The following is an 8,997-nucleotide window of genomic DNA, read 5'->3' on the forward strand; positions in this document are numbered from 1 at the left end:
AATGAATTAAAATATGAAAATAAAATTAAAGGAAAAAATAAAAAGTGAAAATAATAAAAAGTGGAATAATAAAATTCAAGGAAAAAATAAAAAAGTGAAAATAATAAAAAGTAGAATAATAAAATTAAAGGAAAAAGTAAAAAGTGAAAATAATAAAAAATAAAATTTGAGAGACAAATAAGTATGAAAAGTTTAAAAAATATATTTGAGATGTAGAGGGGCAAAATGGTACTTGTACTATACTTAAAAAGTATAGCAAGTATGTCAAAAAGATTATTTTTTAAAATTATTTTGCCAAATATCCAAAAGTTTGAAAAAATTGATCATATACCTACTTAATTCCACCTCACCACCAACTTTTTCAACTTAACAATTTCAGCCACAACTTTTATAATAATTCACTTTAACCCAATACTTCCAACTTAATAAATTCACCCGCAAGTTTCTAATAATAATACACTTCAACCTACTCCATCATCCACCATTATATATACAAAAATATCTAGGTTTTTCAAAAATATTAAAAAAAAATTCAAAAGCTAAAAATAGAAGGTGGTTATTTTTCCTTCCAAAAAGCTCCGATTTCAGCGATCAGCTGTAAATCAGTCCACAAACATCATAAGTTTGTCCATTGCATCCATTGTTACCCCATTTGTTTCCTATCTTCTCAAACACACTTTCCACCATTATTAAAAAGCTTTAAATCGCTCACATTACTCAAAACCACTTTAGAAAGTGTATTACAGCAGCTCAGGCGACTCTAAGTTCATTTCTCTATTCCATAAACCCAACAATCATTGATTAGAAGCAATATTTACAATTTCAAGTTTTTGTACGAATATCTGCGCGGCCATCGACCCGTCATCGTCAGTCATCGATCGTGCATACATCCCGACTAAACCCTAAGCATAATCTACTATCAATCAAAGGTTAATTCTAGGATGTCTATTGCAGAATTTGTTCAGGTTTTTGGTGATTTCATGGGAGAATGAGTGGATACTCCCAAATATAGGAAATAGAGATCATTTACCAAGGTGACAATTCTCTTCGCCGCAATAGTTCATACGACGAATTCGTTGCAAGCGTAATGCAGAGCGGGGATCTAGATTGCACGCCAAATGATGTGGTGATTAGTTATCGAATGTATTCGAGGGAAAAGGTGAATCCTATGATCATAAATAGCGATGTACGTGTGCTGACATACATAATGAATGCTGATGGAGATGGCTTTAGGCCTATTTTAAGGATAAATGTGGTTGAGAGGTCCTTTGAAGGACCGCTAAATTCATCAGCACCCCCACCGCGGCGCCCGACAATCGACGATGATTTGATCGATGATGATTTGAATAACTATGAGAACGATGACGATCATCCAATTAATATGAAAGATGATTCTATACATATGGAAGACTTTTCATCAGACTCGCAAGATGATGAAGAAGACCGTGGAACGGGATCACAACCAGGACACTCCTTCACCGACGGAATCAATTTTTGTTGTGGTCAAACATTCGCTGATAACAAAAAAGCTGAAAATGCTACTAGACGTAGCAGCGGCGAGGCAGTCTTTTGATTATTATATGGAGAAAAGCTGCATGAAATTGATTAAAGCGAAGTGCTTATCTCGTGGTTGTAGCTGGTTGTTGCGGGCAAAAAAGTACGATACTTTGGATAGATTTTGCATATACAATTATGTCAAGTTGCACACGTCCAGTGTTGAACACACCACCCGCAAGCATAAGAAATTCTCATCCGAATTGATTGCTTCAGTATGTGTAAATTATTTTCGGGATGGTAACGGTCCAAGCATAAGAGAAATTCAAAGGATTGTGTTTAAGGAGTTGCGTTGCAACACAAGCTATTGGATATGTTGAAAAGGAAGTGTAATTGCAAAGAACATCATTCGCGGGACACTGGAGCATGGATATGCTTGCTTGCCGACTTTTTTCCACATGGTGGAGTTATTGAATCCTGGGTCTTTTTACTCTATCATGGTAAATCGGATGGATAGATCATTTATTTACTACTTCTTAGCATTTGGAGCTTGCATACGAGGATATTCCCACATGAGAAAGGTAATTTTCGTCGATGGTACATATTTGTATGGCAAGTATGGGGCGTTCTGCTGAGTGCCATTGTACAGGACACTGAAAATCATATCTTTTCGATTGTCTTTTGTGTCGTGGTTAAAGAGAACGATGCTTCTTGGACCTTCTTCTTCGAGAATTTGAAGTCTATAGTAGAAGATGAACCAAATCTATGTGTCATCTTCGACAGGAACATTAGAATCGCCAATGCCTTCTCCCGTGTATACATTCGTGCATATCACGTACTTTGTATGAGGCACCTCACTGAAAATCTTTACATAAATCAACACTGCGGAGAACATCTTTATCTATTCTACGCCGCGGAAAAGGCTTATTCCTTTGAGGAGTTTAGTGATAATTTTGCGGAATGGAAGAGTAATTGCCCCGAGGCAGTATATGTCCTTAAAAATGTGCTTGGTTTTGAAAAATGAAGTAGAGCACACTTTTCGGGCAATAGGTACAACATGATGACCACAAACATCGCCGAGTCGCTCAAATCGATTTTGATGGATGAACGAGAGTACCCAGTGTCATACATATTAAATTCAATTGCTATAAAATTTAGTGAAAATTTTAGGGAGCGGCATGCCCTTGTCGATAGTAAAGAGAACAAATTTGTGCCTTATACGGAAAGGATCCTAAGGGATAATAAGAGTGCGAGCGATTCCTTGTATGTAAGTAATCTAAACCAAGTTCTCGACCAGTACACGATATTCGGCAACGGTGTTACTGCCAAGGTCAATCTCTTAGAGAGGAGTTATTCTTGTCAAAAATTTAACTTGGTGAAAATGTCGTGCGAACATACGATGGCAGCTTTGCGACCAAAGTATAGCGATGGCGAAGGTTATAGTAACTCTATCTACGAGTACTCTTTGCCAATTTATAAAGTTGAAAGTTACCTCCTCACATACTCAGAAGCAATTAACGTTGTTCCTCCGAGGCAGGATGGACTGTACCACAGGAATTGCTAGACACTAAAATTTCTCCACCCCCTATGATCCTAAAATCGAAAGGAAGAAATTAAAATGTACTAAGGGTGTCGGTGATACACTTAAGTCCAAAAGAAGGAATAGGTGTTCAATATGCAAGAAATCCGGGCACAAAAGAACCACATGTAGAATGGCCATCAAATCATAGATAGGCTTTTTTTTAGCTTCAGTTGTAAAACTACTATTTTGGTGGCTAAATGTGCATTTCTATAGATTTTAACATTCAGTTGTAATCGACTTAAAGCGTTGTCTACGATAGACTACGTAAAGTCTACGGTGTATAGTTCACAAGGTCTACAAAATATTATGTATTGGTTATATTATTGCTTATCAAACACACTATCTTGGTCATTTTACTTCATAATCTCTCTAATCAATGCAATAAATCATTATTTCCCGTTCCCATTTAATGAAAAGCTGCAAAAATGTCCGTTCACAAGAAAAATAGCTGGTATACGCAAACCAAGCGTTTTCTCTTCTCACACACGTCGACTGACCATTGGGTGGATAGATGAAAAAATGCTATCTATAGGTCTATAAGTACAGTGCCTATTTCTACGCGACCCTTCACTTGTCCCTAAACCCATAACATCAGAAACCCTCTTCTTTTTCTTCTTCTTTTTCTTCTTCTTCTTCACCCAAATAAAAAATAATGTCTGGTCGTAAAATTTTCCTTCACCCAATCAGACGAGTTCTCCCTCGTACGTATGATCTGCTGCTGCTTCAAAATGGTTTTGACCATTTTTTCTATGGCCTGGGAGAAGATCGACGGTACTTGGAGCGTGAGCTCTGACGAATTGCTCATTTTCTCCAAGAAATTTTGGAGCATCTTGGAAGGGACGGAAACGACTACATCACCCCCCACCATCCCCATAATTTAGTTCTTTTTTATTTTAGTTTATATTTGTATGTTTTTTTGGTTTGTTTATTGCTGAAGAAACTTTCTTAGTAGGATTTTGTTAAAAGAAAGCTTCTTCTATTTTCCCCTTTTTGCTGTAAATTTTATTATGTAATGCAATGAACAAGTTTATTATAAGTATGTTTCAGTTTGTTTGAACATTATGTTTACCATCTTTGTTGTGATTTCTTGTTTTTTTTATGTGGTGGTTATTCTTCTGTACAGACAAAAACTCGAATCAAATATGTATGCCTTGTTCAATTTACAGTACTGTAGCTTAGCTTGAATAATTTTTGGAAGAGTAAAAAGTAATATATAGTCTATCATCTATAGTATACTCAGTCCTTCCTCGATTGGTGATAAGTCGTCAATTTGATGACTTGCTAGCACCTTTTAAACCTAAATTATCATGCTTTTCCATTGATTTGATGGTACTCTCTTACTTAATGCATATTTATATAGGTAAAATTAAAAAGAGAAGATTGGACAAGTTATTCAAGTCATCAAGAGGCCAAATGTGAAGGAAATGAGTCATCCTCTTCGCATCCGCTTCACATCTGCTAGCCATCTGCTCTCTGTCTTTTCTTAATCCTCTTTGGATCCGCTCAAGCAGATCAAGAATAAGGTGGCAGTTTTATAATTTTCATCAAATATAGAGTGGACTTTAAAAGGGGTCTTTTAGCTTATTTTTCAAGACCTAGTTTTCATCTTTTGAAGATAGCCTCCCTTTTAGATCTTAGCTTTTCTATTCTCTTTTAGCACTTATCTTTTCATCTTTTGAGAATTTTGTACTAAGCTTGAATGAAAAATACATGGTAGTGATTTTCCTTTGAAGAATTATTGAAACTTCAAGTGTGGAATTACATTGTCTCTATCTCTCATGGATGAGGTTAATGATAACTTTGGTATATTTTTATCCCTTTTATCTATGAGTAGCTAAATTTCAATCTTGGGGTTATGCTTTCTTAGGTAGTGGTAGTGCATGGGTTTTAGCTAATTATTTTTCTAATTAGTTAGTTGTGATGGGTGTTGTATTTATTTCATAAAGTAATTGAGAGTTGGGGGTTGCAAACTCCAACCACCCTAGAACCCATGTCATTCTTGAAAGAGAGGACATGGGTGAGGGATAAATGCAACCAATAACTCGATTCATTTCATTTAATGATATCTCTTAGGCATAAGGATGTCAATTACGGCAATAGATGTGGAGAATTGTCACACTTGTGAGGTGTTCAAAAGAATTCATTTATGAAATTTGGTGTTGTAATTGAAAGATTGATACTAATACATTGACATCTAGCTTACCCATGACTTTTAGCTAAAAGTTGAATAAATGGCCAAATACCCATGCATGATCCCACACCTATAATTGCATAACCCCAAGGCTTATTCTCAATTGAATTCACTCTCAGTATTTTTCAACGTCAAGCTAGTGCACTAAAATTGAAGTAGTTATCATTTATAAATACATTCAAACTAAATCCCCCATTTTATATTTATGCTTGCTTTATTCATGTCACATACCTTTTTTAACTCCAAAAATTTAATTCTAAGTTTGAAAGGGTTTTTAATTATTAAGTGACAAAAATGAAGGTTTTGTTTCAAAAAAGGATTATTTATATTTAAACTCAGAGTCTCCACTTTGCATAAATCGGTGTACCAAGTCACCTTTGAAAGATAATTTTTAAAACAATTTGACTCCTTGAAACTGGTTTGTGAACAGAGATACCGACTAAGGAATTTCGTTGACCGAGGGGAAGGTGTTAGGCACTCCTCGATCCCGTGGTTCGACCACGGTCGCTTGGTGGGGCGTATCGGCTAATTTGACACTATGAATGTATAAATCACATAAAAACACACAAAACAATCAATCAAGCAAACAAAACAAAACAATCTAAAATTTAGTGTTCAGTCCAATTTATTACAAACCAAAATAGAAAAAGAATGCGAAAATATAAATCCTATTCTACCCTACACTAATTTTATACTACGATCCCATGCTACCCGATGCCTCAAGCCTTCGTCACGGACGTCCTCCAAATACAAAATACTTCGGGGCATTCTCCGGCGAATAAATACAAGTGATCTCGGGGCATTCCCCGATTAAATGAATACATTTCCAAATGCAAGAACTAAAACCAAACCATTGAACTCAAATCCCACATTCAAACATTCAACAATAAAACTTATTCCTAAAGTTTTGCCTACCCAAACTTAAACTTCGCCTATTCAATTCAACAAGATTCATGCTTATTCCGAATTAAATAATAAATCAAGATAAATCTAAATTAGCTCATTTTTTATCAATTCTCGATTCCACCCCATTTATCTCTACATAATGAAACCAATTCGATATGTAACCCACAATCAAGTTTTTACGTTCAAATACGACAAACAAACAACCCACAATGAAGATTCAAGCACACCAAACACATGAATTATCCATAATTACGTAAAGATTAAAAAGAAAAAAGATAGAATTGGACCTCAAGAGTTTTTGATTAACTTAAGAAGAGAGATAAGAGTCATTTCAGAACCTCGGAGAATACCCCAACTCAACTACGAGCCAACTCTGAGGCAAAAATCTCGAAAATTTGATTCGAAACGCAACCAACGACGAAACAGATGAATACTCAAAACAATAACTGTGAACAAAGCTGAAATACTACCAAATCTTAACAAAAACATCCCAATCAGTCCGATATAATAACGTTGTGACCCGTTAAAGAAAGAACGAACCCCAAAATTCTAGAATTTCACCTATTTAATGCTATTTTCACTGAACCCCGATGGTTTTAAGACTTTTTCGGCGATGGATCTATGAAGGGCTGACTGGCAGTGCCTTTCTAGTAGCTATTCCGATGAGGGTTTCACCAGAAAACACCACGCTAGCCGTTTCCTCACTCTTTCAGACCCTTTCACTCGCTGTTCTCTCAATCTCTCTCTCTCTCGAGATCGGATATGTGTGTATTAGTGTGTGGACTGTGAGTGTAAAAGAATGGTGAGGTCTATTTGTGTTAAAGATTTCTCTGTGAAGAAGAAAGGAAAGAAAATAGGGCCTCTCCCAGGGTTTATTTTTTCATGAGCTCCCTTTTAGAGAAGATGAGATGATGATGAAGTCAGTGTATTGTGCGTCTATCTAAAAAAAAAAGAAAATGGAGATGAATGGCTTTCCTTCCTCTGTTCTACATGTATATTCCCTGAAGAAGAAAAGAAGAGCCCCCCTAAAATTGTTTTCTCTCCTTCGTATATATTATATCTATTCTAAAATCCAATCCTGGTGTATACCCTCTTTTTGTGAATCATGGAGAGCAAACCATGGGCCCCTCCTCTTTTTGGTATGTAGTGTATATTGTGAAAGGAAATGATCCCCTTTCTGTTAGGAATAGGACAATTCAAGGCATATTATCCTATGAGGCCCACCTTTTTATTGTTATCCTATGTGAATTGGTTTCTAATTTGAAGAAAACGTATAGGGGGATAGGGTGGTGATGAGGTATCTTAATTGAATAAGTAGGGTGGTCAATTTTTTATGGTATTGTTATTGTGTGGAGGATTAATTACATGGGGTAGGAAACATGGTAAGATAAGGTAAAAAATGGATAAAAATGATATTGGGGAGGGACGAAATTAGGTGTCTACATTATGCCCCCTTTGAATGTAAACACGTAGTGTTTTCAGACAAAGAAGTAGACAACAAGATAAAATTTTATCCCGACCATTGTTTAAAGGAAGAAACAGAAGGTAGAAGGACAACCGAGTCTTAAAGAACATCCTACTACCCGAGTTATGAGGGAATCAAGTGATCGGTCTCTTACAAGATCGGAAAGAGGTGGACTATACCGAGTTGGAGAGTCGAGTGAGGTTCTATCGAGGTTCCGATCTGTGGCTCTGTCATTACATCAAAGAATGAAAATTACAATTTGAAACATAAATGAAATTACAAAATCCTATCTATGCAGCTTTTCTTGACTCTTGATTCGAGTTTTATCAACCCGTTCTTCAGGTGGGCTCCTGAATTGCAATTTCCTCAACTTGTTGTTTGGATTTCAATTGCTTCACCTTATTGCTTGACTTTCAATTGTTTCAACCTATTCTCCAGGTGGGATCCTGACTTGCTATTTTTAACCTTTAATTGCTTCGCCTTATTGCTTGACTTTCAGCTTCTTCATCCTGTTCCTCTGACGGGTTCCTGACTTGTAATTTTATCACCCTGTTCTTTAGGCGGGTTCCTAAAACCAGAATTAAAACTAGAACAAAAATTATCCCAAACAAAGATTATAGTAAACTAGTATTTCATTTTTGAAAGTGTGGTCCCATTTTCCAAGAGGGTCCTGAACAGAAGGTAAAGTCCCATTTTTTAGGAGGGTCCTGAACATGAAAGTAAAGTCCTATTTTTTAGGAGGGTCCTGAACTGAAAGTAAAGTCTCATTCTTTCAGGAGGGTCCTAAACATGAAACTAAAGTCCTCTTTTTCAGAAGGGTCCTGAACGGAAAATAAAATCCCATTTTTTAGGAGGGTCTGAACAGAAAGTAAAATCCCATTTTTCAGGAGGGTCCTAAACAGAAAGTAAAATCCCATTTTTTAGGAGGGTCCTGAGCAAAAGATAAAATCCTATTTTCCAGGAGGATCCTTAACATGAAAGTAAAGTCCCATTAGTAGGGTCTTGAACATGAAAGTAAAGTCTCATTTTTAAACATAAAGTAAAATCCTATTTTTCAGGAGGGTCCTGAACATGAAAGTAAAGTCTCATTTTTCAGGAGGGTCCTGAAAGTAAAGTCCCATTTTTCAGGAGGGTCTTGAACATAAAGTAAAATTCCATTTTTCAGGAGGGTCCCGAACATGAAAGTAAAGTCACATTTTTAAGGAGGGTCCTGAACATAAAGTAAAATTTCACTTTTTAGGAGGGTCCTAAACATGAAAGTAAAGTCCTATTTTTCAGGAGGGTCCTAAACATGAAAGTAAAGTCCCATTTTTCAGGAGGGTCCTGAACATGAAAGTAAAATCTCATTTTTCAGGAGGG

Source organism: Capsicum annuum, chromosome 1, assembly GCF_002878395.1.
Source record: "Capsicum annuum cultivar UCD-10X-F1 chromosome 1, UCD10Xv1.1, whole genome shotgun sequence".
In the NCBI taxonomy this organism is placed as follows: domain Eukaryota; kingdom Viridiplantae; phylum Streptophyta; class Magnoliopsida; order Solanales; family Solanaceae; genus Capsicum; species Capsicum annuum.